Here is a 13798-nt window from a genome sequence, read left to right as displayed (position 1 = left end):
TGGTTTAGGTATCACAGTAATTGTGATAATATAAAATGAATTGGGTAGAGTACCTTCTGCTTCTATTTTGTGGAATAGTCTGTGAATAACTGGAATTAGATCTTCTTTGAAGGTCTGATAGAACTCTGCACTAAACCCATCTGGTCCTGGGCTTTTTTTTTGTGGGAGACTATTAAAGACTGCTTCTATTTCTTTAGGGTATATGGAACTGTTTAGATCAATAACCTGATCCTGATTTAACTTTGTTACCTGGTATCTGTCTAGAAATTTGTCCATTTCATCGAGGTTTTTCGAGTTTTGTTGAGCATAGCCTTTTGTAGAAGGATATGATGATGTTTTGGATTTCTTCATGATCTGTTGTTATGTCTCCCTTTTCATTTCTGATTTTGTTAATTAGGATGCTGTCCCTGTGCCCTCTAGTGAGTCTGGCTAAGGGTTTATCTCTCTTGTTGATTTTCTTAAAGAACCAGCTCCTCTTTTGATTGATTCTTTGAATAGTTCTTCTTGTTTCCACTTGGTTTATTTCGCCCCTTGAGTTTGGTTATTTCCTGCCATCTACACCTCTTGGGTGAATTTGCTTCCTTTTGTTCTAGAGCTTTTAGGTGTGTTGTCAAGCTGTTAGTGTGCGATCTCTCTAATTTCTTTTTGGAGTCACTCAGAGCTACGAGTTTTCCTCTTAGAAATGCTATCATTGTGTCCAATGAGTTTGGGTATGTTGTGGCTTCATTTTCATTAAACTCCAAAATGTCCTTAATTTCTTTCTTTATTCCTTCCTTGACCAAGGTATCATTGAGAAGAGTGTTGTTCAGTTTCCACGTGAATGTTGGCTTTCTATTATTTATTTTGTTGTTGAAGAACAGCCTTAGTACATGGTGATCTGATAGGATGCATGGGACAACTTCAGTATTTTTGTATCTGTTGAGGCCTGTTTTGTGACCAATTATATGGTCAATTTTGGAGAAGGTACCATGAGGTGCTGAGAAGAAAGTATATCCTTTTGTTTTAGGATAAAATGCTCTGTAGATATCTGTTAAGTCCATTTGTTTCATCACTTCTGTTAGTTTCACTGTGTCCCTGTTTACTTTCTGTTTCCACGATCTGTCCATTGGTGAAAGTGGTGTGTTGAAGTCACCCACTATTATTGTGTGAGGTGCAATATGTGCTTTGGGCTTTACTAAAGTTTCTTTAATGAATGTGGTTGTCCTTGCATTTGGAGCATAGATAGTCAGAATTGAGAATTCCTCTTGGAGGATTTTACCTTGATGAGTATGAAGTGCCCCTCCCTGTCTTTTTTGATAACTTTGGGTTGGAAGTCGATTTTATTAGATATTGGAATTGCTACTCCAGTTTGTTTCTTCAGACCACTTGCTTGGAAAATTGTTTTCCAGCCTTTCACTCTGAGGTAGTGTCTGTCTTTTTCCCTGAGATGGGTTTCCTGTAAGCAGCAAAATGTTGGGTCCTGTTTGTGTAGCCAGTCTGTTAGCCTATGACTTTTTATTGGGGAATTGAGTCCATTAATATTAAGAGATATTAAGGAAAAGTAATTGTTGCTTCCTATTATTTTTGTTTTTAGAGTTGGCATTCTGTTCTTCTGGCTGTCTTCTTTTAGGTTTTGTGAAGGATTACCTTCTTGATTTTTCTAGGACGTGGTTTCCATCCCTGTATTTTTTTTTTCTGTTTTATCCTTTGAAGGGCTGTATTTTTGAAAAGGTAATGTGTGAATTTGGTTTTGTAATGGAATACTTTGGTTTCTCCATCTATGGTAATTGAAAGTTTGGCTGGGTATAGTAGCCTGGGCTGGCATTTGTGTTCTCTTAGTGTCTGTATAACATCTGTAGAGGATCTTCTGGCTTTCATAGTCTGTGGTTAAAAATCTGGTGTTATTCTATGTTACTTAACCTTTTTCCCTTACTGCTTTTAATATTCTATCTATATTTAGTGCATTTGTTGTTCTAATTATTATGTGTCGGGAGGAATTTCTTTTCTGGTCCATTCTATTTGGAGTTCTGTAGGCTTCTTGTATGTTCATGGGCATCTCTTTATTTGGGGGAAGTTTTCTTCTATAATTTTGTTGAAGATATTTGCTGGCCCTTTAAGTTGAAAATCTTCATTCTCATCTACTCCTATTATCCGTAGGTTTGGTCTTCTCATTGTGTCCTGGATTTCCTGGATGTTTTAAGTTAGGATCTTTTTGCATTTTGCATTTTCTTTTCTTGTTGTGTCAATGCTCTCTATGGAATCTTCTTCACCTTAGATTTTCTCTTCCATCTCTTGTATTCTGTTGCTGATGCTCGGATCTATGGTTTCAGATTTCTTTTCTAGGGTTTCTATCTCCAGCGTTGCCTCACTTTGGGTTTTCTTTATTGTGTCTACTTCCCTTTTTAGGTCTAGTATGGTTTTGTTCATTTCCATCACCTGTTTGGATGTGTTTTCTTGTTTTTCTTTAAGGACTTTTACCTGTTTGGTTGTGTTTTCCTGTTTTTCTTTAAGGATCGAAACTCTTTGGCAGTGTTCTCCTGCATTTCTTTAAGTGAGTTATTAAAGTCCTTCTTGATGTCCTCTACCATCATCATGAGATATGCTTTTAAATCTGGGTCTAGCTTTTCAGGTGTGTTGGGGTGCCCAGGACTGGCTGAGGTGGGAGTGCTGGGTTCTGATGAGGGTGAGTGGTCATGGTTTCTGTTAGTAAGATTCTTACGTTTGCCTTTTGCCATCTGGTAATCTCTGGAGTTAGTTGTTATAGTTGTCTCTGGTTAGAGCTTGTTCCTCTCGTGATTCTGTTAGCCTCTATCAGCAGACCTGGGAGACTAGCTCTCTACTGAGTTTCAGTGGTCACAGCACTCTCTGCAGGCAGGCTCTCCTCTTGCAGGGACGGTGCACAGATACTTTGCATTCAGACCTGCCTCCTGGCAGAACATGAAGGCCCAAAACAGGGCCTGACCCAGAAGCTGTTAGCTTCTGTTGTCCACACTCTCACCTGCACAGACTAGTCTCGGCGGGATGCGGAAACCAAGATGGCTCCACCAGATGCTCCAGCAAAGCCCTCCCAGGCACGGTGGACACCTCTCCTCTGGCAGGGAAGGTGGCCGGATGTCTAGAGCCCGAAAAGGGGGCTGCCTCAGAAGCTCTGTGGCTCCCGCCTGTCCCAGAAGCTGTTAGCTTCTGTAGTCCACACTCTTGCCTGTGCAGACTAGTCTCGGTGGGATTCGAGAACCAAGATGGCTTCCCCAGATGCTCCGGCAAACCCTCCCAGGCGGGCTATAACTCTATTTTAAATTATCATTTCTTGTTTACTTTGCATCTCCTTTGTAACACTTAAATTTTCTAATAGTTATATAATCTCCATGTCTATTTTCTGCTCACCTTAGAAGTCAAAAATACTGAGACAGTGTTTGTGCTGTATGATAAATATATCTTCTCAAAGAGTTTGTAGATGTGAAAATCACATTTAAAATAAATATAAATAAATAAATAAATTTTAAAGAAAATACAAAACAAAGTAAAGTTGCTTTCAAACAGAAAGTGCTATCATTTCACTAGGAAAAATGGCATGTGCTTGTACTGATGGATTCTAAAATCGCTAAAAATTCAGCTCAACATGAGGGTACACTTTAAAAGCAATAACTTAAGAAGCCCTTCTGGGATAATTGGTATAAGTAACTTGTCTTTATATGCTTTTCTTTATATCTTTGGAAGCATTTTAAGCTTTTTTATTTAAGTTCAACATTAAGGTTATTACTCAGGTGTTTATTCATTTATTTTAAAGTATATTTGTGTGCCCTCAAGTTGACCAGGGGTTGTTTTATGAGTTATCATAAATACTAAATTCCTAATGGTGCTTAATATTTTATTAGGGAAGACAAAGCAATAAGTATGTAAATAGTTCCATAATTTTTAAAAGTAGATTACTGGAGAGATATATCCATCAGTGTGGTGATTGATATTTGTCTTAGTCAGGGTTTCTATTCCTGCACAAACATCATGACCAAGAAGCAAGTTGGGGAGGAAAGGGTTTATTCAGCTTACACTTCCACACTGCTGTTCATCACCAAGGAAGTCAGGACTGGAACTCACGCAGGTCAGGAAGCAGGAGCTGATGCAGAAGCCATGGAGGGATGTTCCTTACTGGCTTGCTTCCCCTGGCTTGCTCAGCCTGCTCTCTTATAGAACCAAGACTACCAGCCCAGAGATGGCACCACCCACAAGGGGCCTTTCCCCCTTGATCACTAATTGAGAAAATGCCTTACAGTTGGATCTAATGGAGGCATTTCGTCAACTGAAGCTCCTTTTTCTGTGATAACTCCAGCTGTGTCAAGTTGACACAAAACTAGCCAGTACACTATTCAAACATGAGATTACTTGAATGCAGCTCCTAGCACCCACATGATGGCATGTGCTGCTAATCTCAGCCCCGGAGAAACAAAGACAGGAAGATCCCAAATGCTTACTCAACAGTGAATTTACTCTAATCCAGAAGCCCATGGTTAGAGCTTGGGATTAGAAGGCACCATGCATACTTCCTACCTAACCTGCTATGACATGTATGAATGACAGTGACCAGCAAAACCTGATAACCCTAAGGGTGCAGTGGTAGCATGTTTGCCTTGGCAGTAAACAGTGGCTCTCTAATTTGACTAGAGTCCCCCTCAACAAGCTAGCCTAACCTAGCCACCTACCCAGAAATAATAAAGTCACTGATCTTGAAGGAGAATCTACAATCACCACTTTATTAAACCAGCATTATCCCTAACTAAATTCTGAATACTAGACCTTTTATGAACATATAAGTATAGTTGTTACCATATCAAGGAAAGTTCTCTTTGCCAAGAACATTACAGAAAGGCATAATTAATCAAATTGCAGAGTCGTAGAGCCTAGTTCCAGTGGATACAGCTACAAAGCACTCCCGTTCCTAATTCTCAGTGAACATTTTAGAATTGCAGAAGATGGGAGCAGAAAGATTTTAAGAGTCAGAGGATCAGGTAGTCTGTTGTGAGATTGTGTCTCCTCAGAAAGTCAGTAGCTACACCCGGAAAGCCTTACCAGCATGACTGACTAAACATGAACTGAGCAAGAACAATAAGCATGCCAAAGTGGGCAGAGGAAACCCAGAATGTTTCAACCCTACATAAGGAACTGCAGGCAACTAAGGCATGCTGAGAGTGGGAGAAGTAGGCTTCCCCAGGGAAGAATACACCAACTGGTTATTCATAACCAGTCAGCCCTTAAGAACATAGATAAAAGTAGCATTATACAAACTGGTCAAGTTGTTCTTAGCAAATACATATACAACAATTAATGAAAAAACCACAAACCATGAATTCAAAAGAGTGCAAGGAGGGGTTTTAAGAGGATTTGAAGGAAGAAAGGGAAGGAGTGTGTCTTGGGAGTTTTATTGCTGTGTTAAAACACAACAACCAAAACAACTTGGGAAGAAAGGATGCAGGAACTGATATAGAGGTCATGGAGGAATGCTGCTTGGTAGCTTGCTTCGTATGGCTTGCTCAACCTGCTTTCTTATAAAATCCAGGACCATGAGCCCCGGTGAGGTGACACCTACAATACCCTGGGCCCTTCTGCATCAATCACTAAGAGAATGCATCAGTCACTAAGAGAATGCAGGGCTTGTCTACTCACCTGTCTTTTCAAGGCATTTCCTCAATTGAGGCTATTTCCTCTCTAATGACTTTAGCTTGAGTAAAGTTGACAAAAAACTAACCAGCATATATTATAATCTCAAAAAATAAAAGAATTGACAAAATGAGATGTGGCTTCTGATAAGCAACATCCAGGGTTTAACCTTTGTCCTTTACATGCATTTTAGTAATATATATTAATATATTAATATTATACACACATACACACACACACACACACACATATATATATATATATATATATATATTCTCCTTATTAGTGCTTATATAAAACAAACGTATATGTGGGCACAGCACAACCTGAAAAGAAAACAAGAAAAGCTAAACATAAGGGTCAAGAAAGGACTGTGTACAGAAAATGAACGAGGCTATAAAGCTAATTGGTGTTCTAATTTTAATTCTGTCATGGATGATTTGGTTTGGGAGCGTAAGTGCATAAAATACATAATATAGTAGAAGTATAAAATTTACTGTAAAATACCATAGCTTCCTTTACAAATGCCTATTCTAACTATGAAGTTAATTGAGTTGTATAGAAATTCATGTTTCATAGACTTTGGAGGCCAGTTACTGTTAGTGTGTGATGTTTTTATTTTCTTGCAAGTTTTGATACTGCTTTTTTAATTAATCATTTTATTCATTTACATTTCAAATGATATCCCCCTTCCTGGTTAACCCTACACAAATCCGCCATCCCAACTTCCCTCTCCCCCATCCCCTTTGCCTCTATGAGGATGCTCCTCTGCCCACCCACCCACTCCTGCCTCACCACTCTAGCATTCCCCTACAGTGGGGCATCAAGCCTCACAGGACCAAGGGCCTCCCCTCCCATTGCTCTCTGGTAAGGCTGTCCTCTGCTACATATGTATCTGGAGCCATGGATCTCTCCATGTATACTCTTTGATTGGTGGTTTAGTCCCTGGGAGCTCTGGGTGAAGAACTTTTTTTTTAACTTAATTATATCATTTTTTTTCCTTTTCTTTCCTCCCTCCAACCCTCCCAAATACCCCTCGTTGTTTTCAAAATTCATGACTCCTTTTTTCGTTAATTGTTGTTATATGAGTATGTGCATTTGTGTGTATTTGTGTGTTCCTAAATATGAAAGTACAACTTCTTCTGTCTATATAATGTTACCGGTGTGTTTTTTCAATGTTCTTTCTCCTCTGGGGAAGTCTATTTATTATAGTCTGTCTGCCTCCTCTTCTACAATGTTCCTTAAGTTTTAGATGCCAGAGTTGTGTTGTAGATATTTGCACTGGACAGGTTCTACAACTCTGCATTTTGAATGGTTATGCTTCTCTTTTGTGGTCTCTGACTGTTAAAAAGAGAGGTTACTTAGCTGAGGGATGAGGTCTATATGTATTGGTTAATATAATAACAAGTACTCCAAATGTAGTTTGGGGTTATCCTGGTTTAGGAAAGTGATGGTTGTTGATTCTCCTCCAAAATCCATGACTTCACTAGTTCTGGGTAATTGGCTAGGTTTCCATTATCAGGCATGATCTTTCTCCTGTTGAGTGAGACTTAAGTGCAGTTAGAGAGCTTTTGGGTGCCACCAAGACATGTGTACTGTTACTGCACCCTTGGGATTATTGGACCACACTGGTTGTTGTGGTTTGTAAGTGCCATAGCAAGGTAGGACTTTCTTTTGAGGTTTGCATTGTGGCTTCTGGTACCATGAAAGTTAGTCCTTAAGGAGTCTTTCCGGTCAGCTCCCGCTCAGGGGCCTCTGGGCCCTGCATCTGAAGTACATGCTGTCTTCAGCAATGAAGACTTACTGTCCACCTCTGGGGCCAACCAAGAATAGCAACAGCTCAAAAGAGAGCTCATATATACCTCCTATTAGGGTTTTCCATTAGATGGTCTTTGACTCTTGCAAAGGAGAGCACATTGTCAGCCTAGATGGGAAATTTTTATTTAAAATATATGTGTTTGTCTACATATTATATATGTTTATTTTAAGGTAAAGTATATAGAATTTTAAACAGAAAAAGTGGGGAATGAAAATTGAGATGTGAAAGAACTGAACAAACATACATGTGTGTGATATGAATAATTTTTAATAAATAAATAGTAGCCGAGTATCCATCTGATTGGGGTGCGTATGAGTGGCAGTGGCAGACATGATAAAGAGACAGTAGGTAAGATGGTGAGTGAGAAGTTCCACATTCACATACTCCAAAATACTGTCGTTTCTCTCGGTAGCTGACTTCTCTGTAAAAGGAGTATATGCAAACCCAGAGACCACCAGACACCTGTGGGCTATAAATCACTACCTACGCTTCCTAAGGAATTTCAACCTCCAGTTCTCTACAGCTTTCATTCTTAAGTTTGTTGAACACTAGGACTGGGGACACACAGTAAAGCATGGGAATAAAAATGAGATTATAATTTTTCAGTGTATCTATCTACTATATCTGATATATTGTGGTTCCATGGATGGAGTTACTTCATGTATTTCTAGCCATTCTGAAGGCACAAAGGTTGGAAATGTAAGCTTTTTTCTTTTCATGTTAACTCATTTATAGCTAAAAGCTAACAAAGTACTTAGAGTACTTTATATCATGAATTTTAAGTGGAACCAGAGCCTAAATATCAACTGAAGGAATGTTTATTATGAATTGCTGCCTGGTATTGGCTGGTGTTCACTCCTATATAGCAAATATATCAAAGCTCTTTTCTCAAATTTGAGACACACTAAATCACAAAATAATCTGTCCCCTAAAGTTTAGAAGACAAGTGAACAGATGTATAGAAGGAGCCATAGAAGAGGGCATCTGTGCTGTTTGCTCTCTGGGGAAAGGAAGTGAAGCATTTTTATTGTGTTAAAATTCTCTTGAAGTGGGCCAAGATCAGTATTCCTTTTCCTCTGAGTTTCTGGTGGGTGGTATTCCTAATCAATAGGTGTGAGACAGGACAGACTCCTGTGTGACAGAGTGGATAGAGCGCCACCCTACACACAAAACTGTGAATTTTTCTCTGTCTTAAATATGCCAAGTATCTGAAGAGTGGGAAAGGCAAGGGATGGCCATATCAGAAAAAAGGAAGATGTGAGGGTGTATGTGGTGGGTGGATCTAGGTATTTTTACAAATCTGCTTATTTTTACTTCCTATATTCTAAATATATGTTGTCATATGTGTGTGTGTGTGTGTGTGTGTGTGTGTGTGTGTGTATCATATTTGAAAATACTCTGCAGTTCTTGGTGAACTTTTAGGAAATCCTGATCAGCAATGTGAAAGCAGTTGCATTATACACATCTCCCACTTCTGTGCAGTCCCTGAGCTTCCTGATGTCTGTAAGGGATCCTCTCCGTGGCTGTCTTCTAGCAGGGGCTCCTAAACTTCCTGAATAGCCTGGAACCATCCACCCTGCCATTCAACAGCATAGAGACATCACTCTTTAATCTTTCAACTTCACTGTAAATTATTAACTCTTTTTTTTTTATTCTCAGAATTGTACTTCACACATTAACATCTTTTCTTAATTTTCTCTAATGACTACTATAAATTGTATGTAATCCTAAAATTATGGGAAACAAATGAAATAAGATATCAAATTACAATCTAAGTATCTTCTTTGTCTTATTAATGATTGGCTTATTAATGATATAGATATAAATAGAGTGAAATTAATGAAGAACAAGTGGTGACTTCTTTCTTTCATTTATTTATTTTTTAATTTATTCACTTTACATACCACTCACTAACTCCCTCCCAGTCAACCCTTCCCACAATCCTTCACCCATCACCATCCCCTTCTCTGAGTGGGTGGAGGCCTTCCTATATATTCCCCAACCTTGACACTTCAAGTCTCTTCAAGTTAGGTACTTCCTCTCCCACTAGACAAGGCAGCACAACTATAACATATCCCTTGTGCAGACAACAGCTTTTGGGGTAGTCCCCATTCCAGTTTTTCACGACCCACATAAAGAACAAGCTGCTATAAATATATATATATATATATATATATATGTGGGGAGACCTAGGTCCAGCCCCTGTATATCCTTTGGTTGGTGGTTCAGTCTCTGAGAGCCCCAAGGGTCCAAGTTAGTTGACGCTAATGACCTTTCCATAAGCGTCCCCAAACTCATTCCACAGTTTGGCTGTGGGTACATGCCTCTGTCTGAATCAATTGGTGGGTCGGGCCTTTCAGAGGACAACCATGTTAGACTCCTGTCCTCAAGCATGACAGAGTATTATTAATAGTGTCAGGGATTGGTGCTTGCCCATGGGATGGGTCTCAAGTTGGGCTAGTTATTGGTTGGCCATTCCCTCAGTCTCTGTTCTACCCCTAATCCCTGCATTCCCTGTAGACATGGTTAAGTTTTGGATAGAAAGCTCTGTGGGTGATTTTGTGCCCATATCACTCCATCAGTGTACCTTTCTGGCCACAGGAGGCAGCTTCCCCAGGTTCCATATCACAATGTGTGAGTGACAGCTAAAGATAATCCTACTGATTCTTGGGTTCCTCCCCTTGGAGATGCCCCCTACCCACCCCCCTGTTGGTTACAGATTTCCATTCCTTCTCATGGACATCTGGACATTCCCCCCTGCACCTCCCCACACCCAATCCTGAAATATCCCACTCCCTTGCTGATCTCCTCTCCTACCCAGATCACTCCCTCCATCTGCCTTCCATTCCCATACCTTTTCCCCTTCCAAGTGAGACTCGGCACCTTTGCTTGTACCTTCCTTCCTGTCCAGCCTCCTTGAGTCTGTGGAGTGTAGCATGGGCATCCAGTATTTTATGGCTAATAAACACTTAGATGTGGGTACATAGTGTGCATGTCCTTTAGAATAGGGTTACCTCACTCAGGGTAATATTCTCAAGATCATTCCATTGGCCTGCAAAATTCATGATGTCTTTGTTTTGTTTTGTTTTGTTTTGTTTTGTTTTGTTTTGTTTTATAGCTGAATAGTATTCCATTGTGTAGATGTACCACATTTTCTTTATCCATTTTTTAGTTGAGGGATATCTAGGTTGTTTCCAGTTTCTGGCTATTATGAATAAGGATGCTATGAACATAGTTGAGCAAGTGCCTTTGTTGGATGGTGGAGCATCTTTTGGATATATGCCCAGGAGTGATATAGCTGGGTCTTGAGGTGGAACTATTTCCAGTTTTCTAAGAAACCACCAAATTGATTTCCAAAGTGGTTGTACAAGTTTGCACTCCCACCAGCAATGAGGGAGTCTTCAAGGGGTGGCTTCTTAATATTGTGGGGAAAACATGAATTAAGGCTATCTGACACTGATAGGCTGTAGTGGCTAAAGAATAATTGAGACCAGTGGTGCAGTTCAACTGATAAAGAATCACTGTGAAGATTTATCAGAACCTGACTTGGAGCCCTGGGAGCTACATGCTGCAAGGAGAGAACCAACTCGTGCAGTGTGTCTTCTAACATCCACATGTGCACATGTACCTCACCCCACACAAACAAATGTAAGACAAAAATAATAAAGAGTAACTGAAGCAAGACACTAGACATAGGTGAGTTTAAAAAGAAATTTTCAACAGAAATTTGATGGCCTGTTAATGAAGGTCATAATCTATGAAACTATTTCTCTTAGCTAAAAATCAGTTACATTGTACTATTTTTTCAAAAGCACCAAACTGGTGCATTACTGGTACAAGTTGTATCACATGTCTAAATTGCTCATATATGTCTATGGAAAGCTAGGTAGATATAAGTTAAGGATCATACAATAAACATTTTACCTTTATTATTGTAATATTTTAAAAAAGACTTAATCACATCTCCAGGACCAACAGTATATGTGGTGTTTATATTTGTATGTTGTATATATTTGATAATTGAATATCAAATAATCTAACCAGTATAGTGTAATGGGAATCTAGCAAAACTGTTAAAATATAGATTCTTAAACCAGACTTGAACACTTTCGTATCCTAGCTCCACCAATTAGATCCTTGTGAAAGATGGTGCAATGTACTCTTCCCCATTTGTTTTCATTATCTACTAAATTTTTTTTTAAAAAACCTGTTTACTGTGTGCCCCAAATAAACATTTATTTTTTGCTCAAGTGTTGGAGTGAAAGTTCAGGCTGTACTGGGCACCCCTGGGATCCAAGTAGAGGTGGTTGTTTATTTGACTTAGTGTGAAACACGGGAGTCATATCACCTGCTTGATGCAGCTCCCTATCACTCATTATTATCTCACCGTCAGTGAAACTCAAATTATATGACTGTAATCAAGCCTCCTAAGAAGCTTATAGTTTTTAATGTGAATCTTTATACATACGGAATAATTGTCCAATGTTAGTAAATGTTCCCTTGCTTGCTTTTTAACAGCGCCACAGAAATATACAAGAAATCAAGAGCACAGAATATTTCCTTCCATCAATCCTCAGAACCCTGAAACATTTCTAACTCCATCAAGCACAGAGCACAGAGGAAGGCCCACCTTGGCAGATGGCCACAGAGGATGTCAACAATTTCTTGGAGGCAAGCAATGAAATATTTGTGGAATGAGATTTCTGTCTTTTACTATATAAAATCAAATAGGGTTTTAGTAAATATTGGGTTCTTGTTAACATGTCTGTCTCTCATCTTTTCACTTCCTTTTCTTCAGCATTGTTGCATGTCAGAAGTTATGTTAGAGTGCTTATTTCCTACCTACAGGATTACACAGGCTGAAGAAGGATTAACAAATAATAACAATAACAAATTAACTACCCACATTTGAAAATGAGTTTTGAATTTACTTTAGACAAATATAAATGAAAATACTAAATATATTTTGAGGTTTAATTATTGTCTATTCATTTTAGAGTTATTTGTACCATTTCTTAATTTAAATAACTTGAGAGTTTCCTCTCCTATTTTTGACAAGTATTCAAGAGAGTCTTGGAAACCCAACACATTCTATCCCCAGCAGCATTGGGTTTATCATTCTGTAGCATCAAGATGATTCATATAGCTTCTAGGTTCTTTTCTGGCAGATGCTATTATTTTCAGATGAGTAAGGGCTATATAGAAAACTGCCATCTTAAAAATTGAAATTAATTGCATTGTCATTAATGGAAAGTTTACATAGATAGAAACTTACTTTTTTAAAAAAAAATCATATAAGCAGTCTTCCACCCTTTTTACATTTATAAAAAATAAAATCCCAAGTAGATAGGGGAAAAAATGAAATTAAAAAGTAACATCTCGGGGCTGGAGAGCTGGCTCAGCAGTTAAGAGCACTGACTGTTCTTCCAGAGGTCCTCAGTTCAATTCCCAGCAACCACATGGCTCACAACCATCTGTAAAGGAATCTGATTCCCTCTTCTGGTGTGTTTGAAGACAGCTATAGTGTACTCACATTAATACAATAAATAAATCTTTTTTTAAAAATAACCTACTTAAAATATAAGGAACCATGAAAGTTTCAAGTGGAGAAACTGTAGTCAGGCTTTGAATGTTTTAGTTTTGATTCAGCTCATAGTCCTAACATCCTCAGAAAGTATATCTACCCTGCTAGACCTATAACCATGCTTTCTATAAGTAAAGGAGACCATACATGTTCAAAAGAACCTAGGGTGAAGCTTAGGGGTTTTCTTTTATGAGAATCAAAATCAGTTCTTGTGTTTAATTTGGAAGCTTTGGGACATCAAATCATCAACACCAACTTTAAGGCTGCATTGCCCTTGCCACAGGATGACAGCAATAATGCCTTGTGTGGTCACAAGATGACTAGCCAGGGACATGCCTGAGCTTACGAGCTGCTGCTGTTGCCTTGTGTCTGTGAAGAGATACAAGGTATCTGTCCAGGGCCACCTGCACCAGTCTGCCAGATGCTCGGAGAAGCAGAAACATCTCTGCCTAACCTTAAATACGTCACTAAGTCACTGTTTCTAAATCTTTTTTCCCACAGATTTTTGCATCTTTTCTTAGTTTACTATAGCCAACCACTAAAGTATTTTTAAAATGTACTAGAACTTTACTAATTTTTTAACAGAAAAAAAATAGTTTTGTAGACTAACTTCTTGCATTAACAGCCCATCAAATATCTACACAAAAGTAACTTATTAACTCATCTTTATACCATATCTTGTTTGTGTGGAGGTGGGGTACATGTGTGCCTCAGTGCATATGTGGATGTCAGAGAGACATTGCACTAGTTGCTTCTCTCTGTTT

The 13798-nt window shown here is 38.8% G+C and overlaps 1 protein-coding gene across 13 annotated transcripts in view; it reads left to right on the top strand.

Moving 5' to 3' along the window:
- Window positions 1–13798, top strand: part of Mbd5 (methyl-CpG binding domain protein 5) — a 377887-nt gene that overhangs the window by 165296 nt on the left and 198793 nt on the right. For all 13 annotated transcript variants that reach the window (XM_085834930.1, XM_029474046.2, XM_085834925.1 and 10 more), the window contains one exon: window positions 11969–12121. The gene's annotated coding sequence lies outside the window, so the exon portion shown is untranslated. The remainder of the gene's footprint in view (window positions 1–11968; window positions 12122–13798) is intronic.

Source organism: Mus caroli, unplaced genomic scaffold (genome assembly GCF_978045245.1).
Source record: "Mus caroli unplaced genomic scaffold, Mus_caroli_1 scaffold_2, whole genome shotgun sequence".
NCBI classification, from domain to species: domain Eukaryota; kingdom Metazoa; phylum Chordata; class Mammalia; order Rodentia; family Muridae; genus Mus; species Mus caroli.
This window is presented reverse-complemented; position numbering and strand designations above follow the sequence as displayed.